The sequence below is a fragment of the Lactuca virosa genome, chromosome 8 (assembly GCF_052849685.1).
Source record: "Lactuca virosa cultivar CGN04683 chromosome 8, Lactuca_virosa_CGN04683_v6, whole genome shotgun sequence".
In the NCBI taxonomy this organism is placed as follows: domain Eukaryota; kingdom Viridiplantae; phylum Streptophyta; class Magnoliopsida; order Asterales; family Asteraceae; genus Lactuca; species Lactuca virosa.
In genome coordinates, this window is record NC_136433.1 from 162,756,311 (window position 1) to 162,767,938 (window position 11,628).

The following is an 11,628-nucleotide window of genomic DNA, read 5'->3' on the forward strand; positions in this document are numbered from 1 at the left end:
TGAACTCGTCGAGTCCATGAGCAGACTCGACGAGTCGAGTCGGGTTGCCCCGCGACTCGCGACCTGTGACGACCCGTGGAGTATAAGGTTGACTCAGCGAGTCAAGGGATGACCAGGGGCGTAGAGGGCAGGCGTGTACTCGCCGAGTCACCCTAGTGCACTCGGCGAGTCGGGTCAAAGTTGACCGTTGACTTTCGTTGACTTTAGGGTTCTGGTCAAGGCTGATTCAGGAGAGTTCAGGGAAGGGTAGAATGGCCTTCTACCCAGTCTGTAGAGATGAGATCATGAGAGAGTATTGATCGGGAATGTTATTTGAATAATAGGAGGAGGCTAAGTCGGGACGTTGAGCACGAGAGGTTATCCGACTTCATTGAGGTGAGTTTTCTCACTATACTGTACCTGGAAGGGTACCTATGTGTGACCGGAAGGTCTTGTATGCTATGATGTATGTGCTATATGCGGTTATGTGATATGTATGTGTTATGTAGGCTATGAATGATAAGGACCGGAAGGTCAAGATGATATGTGTGTATGTGCTATGTATGTTACGTATGGTAAGGACCGGAAGGTCGAGATGATATGGGCCGGAAGGTCAAGAGGGTACGGACCGGAAGGTCTACCAGGATTCGGGACGGGAGTCCCCTGAGACACACAGATCGGAAGATCCTACAGAGTTGTGGCCTGGAAAGGCGTATGTGGGGTATGAGGTATTTTGGGGAACTCACTAAGCGTTTATGCTTACAGTTGTTGTGTGATGTGTTTCAGGTACTAGCGAGGATCGCGGGAAGGCGCCGGCATGATCTGTACACACTTATGGAGTTTATGATATCGAGATCTTGGGACATGTTTTGTTATGTTACAGTGGACACATTATGTTTTTATGATTATCGTGAGAATGAATGTTTTTAAATGAAAAATTGTTTTGAAAAATTACGTTGTTACAAGTAGTGATATCAACTTTGGTGGGTTGATTACGTTGGTTGCTTTCAAGTCCATGTTACACTCTACTCAAATATGTATGTCCTTTTAATGTCCTGGATCAAACATAGTTATGCCGATTCTTGATAATATTGATGTCAAATATTTTCTTAGTTTTGTTAGAAGTATACCTCCTAATACAGTATAATTGTTTGTTGTCTATCATGTTATGGAAAGTGTTATTAATCGATTTTTAAGAGAAAATCGTTTTGGTGGCAATGGGTCTTCCGGTGCTGGAAGTAACAAAATTTGTAATCATTGAATCATGTTCCTTCTTACAATGATCCTGTAAAAGGGGGTGATTTTAGGTATAAATGTATGGTTGTTGTTAATGCTGCTCCAACATTTATTGTTGATGAATCTGCAAATGATCAGGAAAAACTAATGTTGTTGGTTGATGATTGTAATATAACTCCACATGAGAGCCAGTTGAACAATTCAATAGCTTCACTGAATTTGTTGGGGATGAGCCTGAATCTGAAGAGGAGGAAACTGATCCCCGACAAGCCTGGAAACCTCGATAGGAATGTTACCCTTTTTATTTTTTAGATTTTGATGAAACACAAACCACTGATTGGCAGATGTATAAACCCTTACCATTTTCTGAATTATCAAAACAAAAACATAAATGTGTTGTAGCCCATAATTATTCTTCTTATGTCAAGTTTTTTCAACTCTTTAAAAGCGAAGAAGAGCTTAAACTTAAATAGGGATTCAAATGTATTATCGAGTGCTTTCAAATAAGAGTGACCAAATCTACAAAAGACAAGTCTAAAGTTTTTTGCCTTGTGAAAAATTGTAAATGGCTTTTAAGGGCTACAAAGGATAAATATACTAATTCACTTCATGTCACTAAACTATTGGATAACCACACTTGCTCAAACACATAACTTCGTCACCATCATCGCCAAGCCAACAAGAAAAGTGTTGGGTCACTTCTTGAAGGGAATATTAATTGATAGTACATGGTATATGCTTTAAGGAAAACAAATCCAATGAACTTTAAATGACCGTCTTAGTGTACATATTTTATACTGGAAAGCATGGAGTGCAAAAGGTATACCCTAAATCTGTTGAGATGGACCCCTGAAGAAAGCTTTCATTGACTTCCTTTATATTGTTACAAATTAGAGAGGACGAATCCAAGGACTGTTACACATATAAAGACAGATAACGACAACAAATTTGAATATCTTTTATGGCTATCTGCGTGCTAATATTTCTTATATAATGAAAATTTCAATATTTTTTATGGCTATCGGTTGCGCAATAATATTTCTTATATAATGAAAATTTCAATATTTTTGTACTTGTTATACATGTATTCTATTTAAAGAGTAATATATTAAATTATTGTGTAGATTCAAGCATTTTCAAGCATGTTTGCGTCCTATTATTATCATTAACGTATCTCACCTAAAATGGAAATACTTGATAACAATGTTCCTAGCAGTAGGCATTGACAGTAATAACCAAATCCTCCTATTAGCATTTGGCGTTAGAAAAACAGAAAGTGGGGAATGATGAATTGGTTTTTATCAAGACTCAAAGAATAGTAAGATTGGAAGAAGTAAGGGTAAAGTGATTGGAGCAAAGAGAAGGTCGTTGCGGTGGTTGTAGAAGAAGACTATATGGTTGTCTTTTGTAGAAGAATGAGATAGGGGAAGCAATTGAAGCAAACTATGGAGGGAGAAAGAGGGAAATGAAGTCTTAATTGTAGAAGAGATCGAGGTAGAAACCAACATAGAAGACCGTTCCTGTATATATGGGAAATAACAATTGTCGGGTATACCGTTTTATCATGTTATGGCAACATTTAAGGAATTGAGATATAAACACTGCCATAAATGGGTCAAATCATACTTCACACTGGAACATATCGATCAACATATAAATATGTGGTGTTTTATATGCTAGTTCTAGTGAAATATGAACAACCGAATGAAGTCATGGTTGTATTACCACCATTGATGGGTAAATGCCAAGACGGGCGTCCACGAAGCCATAACTATATCTCATCCCAAGGTGAAGGTCTGGTTTAGAAAAAATAGAATCATTGCCAAATGATTGGTCACACAAGTAGAAACTATGATGCTCTGTATCCCATATATTCTACAAAAACCAAATCATAACAGGACTAAGTCAAGTATCAAAAGTAAGGGTAAGTCTAAGGCCAAGTCTAATGTTAAATCTAGTCAAGAAATAATCAAGCATATGATACTATTGATTAAAAAAACCCTTAGTCATGTATTTACCTAGTTTGTAACTTCTAAAAAATTATTAAACATCTTATTCGATCAAACATAGTTGTTCATATTACATCAGCAAAACAAAATTGTCCCAAACATACTGAAAAACCAAAAATCAAATATGTAAATTCGCAGTGTCTATCCATGGCCAACTCCCATCCCACCACAAAGCAGCACGCTTCGCCTGAGTAGGTTGTAAGATCTCGATGGGGGTCTTACATAAATTAATAAATAAAGGTTAACGATATAATATCTTTGCATAGTAAGTTATAAATTAAATGGTAAACTAAGATACATACCCTGCTAACATCAAGCACATATGTACAATCATTCGACATAAAATGCCTTAGCCTCGATCATGCAACAGACCGAGGGATCACACTCACTTTGGGGGTATCAATAATCCTATTGTTTGGAAATGTCTTCAAGATCTAAATCTAAAAAATTAAGATGTCGAACCACTAGGAAACATAATAATGTTAAAATACTTTTGCATAATAAGTTTTATCAAGGACAGTGGAAAAACATACACAAATCCATGCAAAACATAGGAAAGTTTCATGCCGGTTCTTGGTTAGGCGGAGTGTAGATGCTCCCCAGTCTTATCAAAGGCAGTAGATAACTATATGTACATGTAATCCCATATTGCTCTTCCCCAAGGGTACATGTGTTACCATTGACGTTTATAGCAATAAATTAATCGAATTATGTGATATAAAATCATGATTTTACTGGTAGTAACTTTATACTTATTGAAATGCTCCAAATCAAAGAAAAATGCAATGTGTTCTTCCTGCAATGACTGTTGAGGGTATATGCCACAAAAGCCACACTGTAACATATACATCAGGAAAAATTGCACAAGTCTTCATCAGATAATTGGCGGAGTGAATGATTGAACACTTGTATAACGTCAACAACTTTCATTGAATTTTGTGGAAGATAAAAGAGTCGAAATATACTCCCCGAAACGCAATCCGTTCACAAGGAAAAAAACTCTCTTGTCAAAGCACACCTGATAACAACCTCCTTGCACAACATAATAATGAGTTACATTCAACACTCATCGACATGTCAACCTACACACCAAAATAGGAAGCCCTAAATTGTGTCGCACATTTCGTGGTGTGTAATCATGCATTTATTTCTCTATCCAGTTCTAGTTTGCAGGTTGTGGTGACAACCGTAGCATATGTTTTGTTATGCTAAAAGGGTTGGACTAAAAGGGTAGTATTATGGACTATTTATTCTAGACAAGTTCTATGCATTCAGGACTTGTTCCATGTATTTCATAGATGTTTTTCGCATTCCGAAGTCAATAAATACATCATGTAGCAGTTGCAGGTTGATTAAGAATTGATTTTTTATGCTATAAGTACTCTTTTTAAACATATATAATCATATAATAAGCATAACAACAACAAAAATCGAAGAAAACCCAATTATTTTTTATTAATCACATTTAATCATACAAAAAAGCTCTATAACGTTTAATTTTGAACATATAATCACATTTAATGACATATAATCATACAAAGAATCGAGACTGACACATACTAAAAAATATTGGAGCATTTCACTGGTAAAAGACATTTAGATTTGGAAGAAGTCTAGAACAAATTATCGAAGTTCGAAATGAAGTCCAAAGCAATGGGTGTTCGTACTCCATTGAACATTGTATATATAGAGAGAACCATAGTATTGTGCCAGATTTTTTAGCCCACTAACCGGTTTCGTAATATGGGTCCGGAATGTAAGTAGTTATTTTCCAGTATTTTTTAAAGATAGTTATTTTTTTAAAAACTAACTACAAAAAATAATTAAATTACTCAATTTCCCATAAAAATATTTTGTATTCTTTTATATACTTTAAAAATCATGATGTATCGATGGTCTTAATAATCATTAATTGCTTGTCTCTTTATGAATGGATTCTGTCGTGTAAGTATGATCCACACAACCAATATTTTGATGCATGAAAAAGACAATAATACAAAAGGATAGAAACTTTAACTGATCGTATAAACTAGATAATGAAGTTTAACTTTTTATTATTATTATTATTATTATTTTGAACGGCAAATAATTAAACTAAATATCTCTTCTGTCTAGAATTGAACCCATAACCTCATAATTGGTTGTATGAATTTTAACTAAAAGTAAAATCAAAGGTATAAAGTTCACACGGTAGATATTGTGATAAACAAAAATATCAATAACTAGATATTGTGATAAACAAAAATATCTGGATTTAAAGAGTAATATCAGGAAATGTGCGAACTAATCAGTTCCAAAAAATTATAATTATTATTGTCATAATACATGTCAATAACTAGATCTACTCAACATATATATATTTGAAACCAAACTTTAATTTTGACACGGTAGGGAACAACATGTGATTGATAGAAAAAAGGTACCAACTTTTATTTTTCTCCAGTGTGTCACGTGAACACGACAAAGCAATTAAGCAATGAATAGTCGGGGATCAGACAAAACTATCAACAAACGCAAACATTAATGTTATAATTTTTCAAGGATCTATCACAAAAAGATATGTAAATAAGTGGTATATGATATTTTAAAGGGTGTTGCTAAGGCTAGAGGGATTCGCACGCCAAAATCATTCGCTAAAGGGTCGCTAAGCATTTGGAACACCACCCCGGAGCGCTCGTTAGGGGGGCTCGCTAGGATCACCTCGCCATTAGTTGAGAGAGAGAGAGAGAGAGAGAGGATTGGTGGCTTCTATTGGTTCTTAGCTTATTTTTACTCCAAAATCATATCTATTTTTTTATCTAGAAAATATAAATATAAATTTATTTCTAAACTAACACCTAATTCTACCGATATCTACCGCTAAGCTAGAAGCTCATTGGTCAAAACCATATCTATTAAATTAACATACTATCACTCCCTACCATTTTTTTTCTAGACATGCTAAGTCTAGATGGCATAAAAAATCTAAAAAAACCTACATGAAAATGTGCTAAGAGTGTTACCACTCCCTCCAACCTAAGATTAGAATGAGAGGTTTTTAGCAACTCTCGACATTACTGAGGTGTCTGCACACATAAAAAAAGTTTTTTTCCTTTCATATATATATATATATATATATATATATATATATATATATATATATATATTAGGAAAATATAACCCAAAATTGTACGAAAGAACAAAAGATAAAATTCTTGACTGAGGCCTGTGTTTAACACAGTTTCCTTAAAACAAATTCGCCCTATATGGGTGTTTGTATCCCAGGATACAACAGTAGAAAGCAATTCTTCTAGATTGCTCGAACCTTCACTTAGCCCGGATTATACCTTGGTTGCAGCAAGAGAGAAAAGATGAAGCAGAAGCGTAAGAGAGGAAGAGAGTGATTTCGTTTCATCCGGTGTGTGGAATCAGTCACATATGCATTGTATATATACTACCCAATGTAACCGATGCAATTAAAACGAAATCGTAACTGTCACAATTAAATAAGAAAATTAATCAAGAAATCAAAACCGATATCTATGATTAATTGCTCTTAATTCGGTTTTGTAACTGTTAACCAAAAGGAAAAAATGCAAAGCGACCAGTGGTGCATTCGTGCCCGCAGGACGCGCGCTCGCACACAAGTTCAGTAGCCCGAAGCCAATTTGGCTCGCATTTGCACCCCCCTGCGTGCGCGCGCAAGAGAGAGCCTTGGTTCTAATAAGTCTTACAAAGGTAACTAGTCTTTGTAGTTATAAACCATTTTCCTTTTCATTCTCCCACCAATGTGGGATGAGTATTAAACTCACTTAACTCTTTTATTTTCTCTTCCAATTGCTCTACTTTGACAAGTAATTTCTCATTCATGTTTAATCCGTTTTGGACGTGTGATATATCGAAACGTAGATATCACGGAGGAGAACACAAATATATAATCAATAACTTGTTTTTAATTATATTTAGAGTCCAAAATTTGTGCTCAAAATTGGAGAAAATCCACTTTTGGAAATTAATTAAATTAATTTTCCAACAATCCCCCACATGAATGAAACTTGCTTCAGCATCCGCAATTCCAAGCTGCTTTAGGTAAAATCCAGCAGTTGAATCATGCACATGATAGGTAGGTTTGACCCTTTGAACCTTCCCTTAAGATACATATTTATTTTACTAGCAGACCAGTAGACTCGATGTCCTTGAACTGTTCTGCCATTTGTGTAAATAATCAATACATGTCTCACATGATTCTCCCTGACCCAGTTAGGTTCTCATTGATGTGTCCGTTTTGGTCATGGACACTTGCCTGGTTCTGTAAGAGCTCTTAGGAACTTGACCATTCATTTCCCTTTGAAGCGATCCCACTTCTCTCTCACATAGGTGATTATATCATAATCATTAAAAGCTAAAGCGTGATAATTTCCAACTTATCACCAACTACTATAAGCTTAACCTGCATCACTGTTATTTATAGGAATGGGTTGGGGTTGACCCCCACAGTGATCCACATATGTTATATGCAAGTAGGTTGTCCCATTGAACCTAGATCTTGGGATCTCCAGTCAACTAGGTTGGGTTTTCCTTCGCAATAACTTATTTGTTCATGGGTTTTAATCCCATTCCTTTTGACGATTTTGCAACTAACTCCCTGTTTAACCCTTTGGTTAGTGGATCCGCAGTGTTATCCTTGGACCTTATGTAGTCAATTGAGATAACTCCTGTTGAGAGTAGTTGTCGAATGGTGTTGTGTCTTCGACGGATGTGTCGAGACTTACCATTATACATAGCACTTTGCGCCCGTCCAATTGCCGATTGACTATCGCAATGGATTGAGATTGCCGAAGCTGGTTTAGGCCATCATGGTATATCTTCCAAAATTTGTCGGAGCCATTCAGCTTCTTCTCCACTTTTATCAAGTGCTATAAATTCCGATTCCATGGTGGATCGAGCTATAACTGTTTGTTTTGAAGATTTCCATGATATAGCTCCACCTCCAAGTGTGAACAAAAACCCACTGGTTGACTTGGAGTCTTTAATGTCAGATATCCAATTTGCATCACTATACCCTTCTATCACCTCGGGATATCTTGTATAGTGCAACCCATAATTGCGAGTGTATCTTAAGTATTGTAATAATTTTTTAATACTCTTACAATGTTCATCACTTGGATTACTGGTATATCTACTTAGTCTGCTTATTGCAAAAGCTAAGTCAGGTTTGGTACAACTCATAAGGTACATCAGACTACCAATAATTCTTGCATATTCGACTTGTGCAACTCCTTCACCTCTATTTTTACTTAGATGATGACTTGTATCAATTGGTGTCCTAGCTACAGTAGTATCACCGGAGTTGAACTTCTCAAGAATTTTATCCACATAATGGGTTTGATTTAAAGTAAGTCCATTTGCAGTCCTTGTGATCTTTACACCAAGGATGACGTCTGCTAAACCCATATCTTTCATGTCGAATCTTGCCTTTAGCATGTCCTTTGTTTATTGAACCATTTTATCGTTGCTACCAACGATAAGCATATCATCAACATAAAGGCACAAGATAACATAACCCCCGCTTGTGTTTTTAACATAAACACACTTGTCACATTCATTAATCTTGTATCTATTTTCCAACATCACATGGTCAAACTTTTGATGCCATTGTTTTGGGGCTTGTTTCAACCTATATAATGACTTCACTAGTTTGCAAACCTTTGATTGTTTTCCTGGGGCAACATACCCTTCTGGTTGTTCCATGTAGATTTCTTCTTCTAAATCCCCGTTTAGAAAAGCTGTTTTAACATCCATTTGATGTACTTCAAGATTTCTTATAGAAGCGATTGCAAGTACCAATCTAATGGATGTAATACGTGTGACAGGAGAGTACGTATCAAAATAATCAAGGCCACTTTTCTGTCTATAGCCTTTAATTACTAGTCTTGCCTTGTACTTGTCAATGGTTCCATCCGCTTTCATTTTCTTCTTGAAAATCCATTTATAGCCTAGTGGTTTGCAACTTTGAGGTAAATCCACTAGCTCCCATGTATGGTATTGCAAGATTGAATCCATTTCGCTTTTAATTGCCTCTTTCCATTGAGGTCCTTCTGAGAAGGTGACTGCCTCTTTGAAAGTGTGAGGCTCTCTTTCAACCATGTAAGTGTAGAAATCATCTTCAAACGACTTCTCCACTCATGCCCTTTTACTTCTACGGGGCTCTATTTCATCCTCTATTTCTTCTTCATAAGAGGATTCATTGTGCTCAATTAACTTTGAAGCATTTGTCTCAATGTTATGAAGACATGGAAACACATTCTCAAAGAACGATGCATTTCTTGACTCCATTATTGTGCCTTTGTGAATTTCTAGAATTTTTGAGTCATGCACAAGAAATCGATACGCACTACTATTTTGTGCATATCCAACAAATATGCAATCAACATTCTTGGGTCCTATCTTAACCACCTTGGGTGCAGGTACCACGACCTTTGCAAGGCACCCCCACACTCGAAGGTATTTGTAGGATGGTTTTATACCTGACCATAACTCGTATGGTGTTTTATCCGATTTCTTTCGTGGGACCTTATTTAAAAGGTAGTTAGCTGAAAGTATAGCTTCCCCCCACATTGAGGGTGGCATCCCAGAACTTAACAACATGGCATTCATCATTTCCTTTAAGGTCCGATTTTTCCTTTCTGCCATACCATTTTGTTGTGGTGAATAAGGTGTAGTAAGCTCATGTATGATACCATGAGTTGCACAAAATTCCTGTAACACCCCGTTTATTTATTAAGTGAATAAATAAATTAATGAACGAATAATGGCCCTAAAATAAATAATTGAAAGTTTAGGGGTTAAAATATAATTTCCGAATTAATTATAAAGAATTTTTGAAGTCAGGGGCTTCGTGGTAATTATTGGAACTTAAGTTGAAAAGAATGTGGGGAGGAGGGACTAAAATGTTAACATGGCTGAAGTTTGATCATTCAGACCTAATTGTGAAAGGATTTTGGATGTTGGGGGGCTGCTTTGTAAATTATGGCATAATATTGAAAGAAACTCGAATGGGAGGGACCTATATTGCCATTATGGCAAACTTGTAAGATGGAACAGGTATTTAAGAGTTATAAACCCTAACCCTAGGAATCCCTCAAACCAGCCGCCATCATCGGGACTCCTTCATCCGCCAACACCCTTCCTTGCTCTCGGACGCCGCCACCACCACTCATGACGTCGGACATCGCACGTAGACGGGGAGGAACCACCGTGACCGGCCGAAGGAACCTTGATGGAGGAGCTACGTCGTTGCTGCTAGAACCGTAAGGGAAGCCGAAAAAGTTGCTGAGATCAACGAGGGAGGCCAAGACCGTTGCAGCCGCTGCCTCCGGCCCTTAGATCCCGCTGTCGCTACTCCTTCGCCGCCGAGAAACTACGACGTCGCTGCTGTTGGGTCCTAGTCGGAGGCTGTGTGCATTTCGCTGCTTCCGCTCCGAATATCGTGTGTCACCGCAAGGGTGGTGGTGTTTAGATGTATTTCCGGTGGCTGACACCGCAACCTGCCGTTGCCGACTCACCGGAGTTGCTATCGCCTCTGTCGTCGTGAATGCTTCATTGTCACCGTCAATACCGTCGCTGCCTCCTCTCCATGATTCTGCCATCGTCGCCATATGCCATCCGGTGGCTGTTGGGTGTTCTTTGCAAGCAAAAACGGGTGTGTGTGTGTGTGTGTGTGTGTGTGTGTTTCCGGTCGTGGGTGTGTTATGTGTGATTTATTTTGGCCGGAAAACCTAGAACAGCCACCACCACCGTGAGGTGGTGGCTGCCGCTACGTGCCACCACCGGCCACCACAAGGGTGGTTGTGTGTGTGTTTATCTCTTAGTGTGTGTGTTTATTTTGGGTTGTAAAATGTAATTAGTAGAAGAATAATGAAATGAAACTCAAACCACCACCGTAGGGTGGTGGCTGCCGCCTCCTGCCGCCACCGGCCGCCGTGTCAGGTGGCGTGCTTACCTCGTTGAGTTTGATTCGTTTGGGGTGCTCGAAACCCTAATGGGCCTTGTAAGCTCTAATGGACCCTAATTGACCCAAATAAAACCCTAATGGACTTAATGATATTCTAGTGGGCCTAATAGGTCCAATAAAGCCCTAATTGACCTAAAAGCCCAACAAATTGATAAATGGGCTAGTATTTGGGTTGGAAACCCTAATTAGGGTTTGGAAAACCCTAATGCCAATAAAACCCTAATTTTGAGAATTAATCGGGACACACACATGGGAATTATTTAATAGTTTGAAATATTAAATAATAATCATTGGCAAAGATTAATCTAAGCAATTTTAGACTTAATGGATTAAGTCCTTAGTGAATTAAGTCCTTAATGGGTTAAGTAGGAAACTTAACCCTAATCATCATTTTATGAGAAACCCTAATTC

General features: G+C 37.5%; 1 pseudogene; it reads right to left on the reverse strand.

Moving 5' to 3' along the window:
• Nucleotides 1–8,057: 8,057 nt before the first annotated feature.
• On the reverse strand, nucleotides 8,058–8,687 carry LOC145131020 (secreted RxLR effector protein 161 pseudogene; annotated as a pseudogene).
• Nucleotides 8,688–11,628: the final 2,941 nt, after the last annotated feature.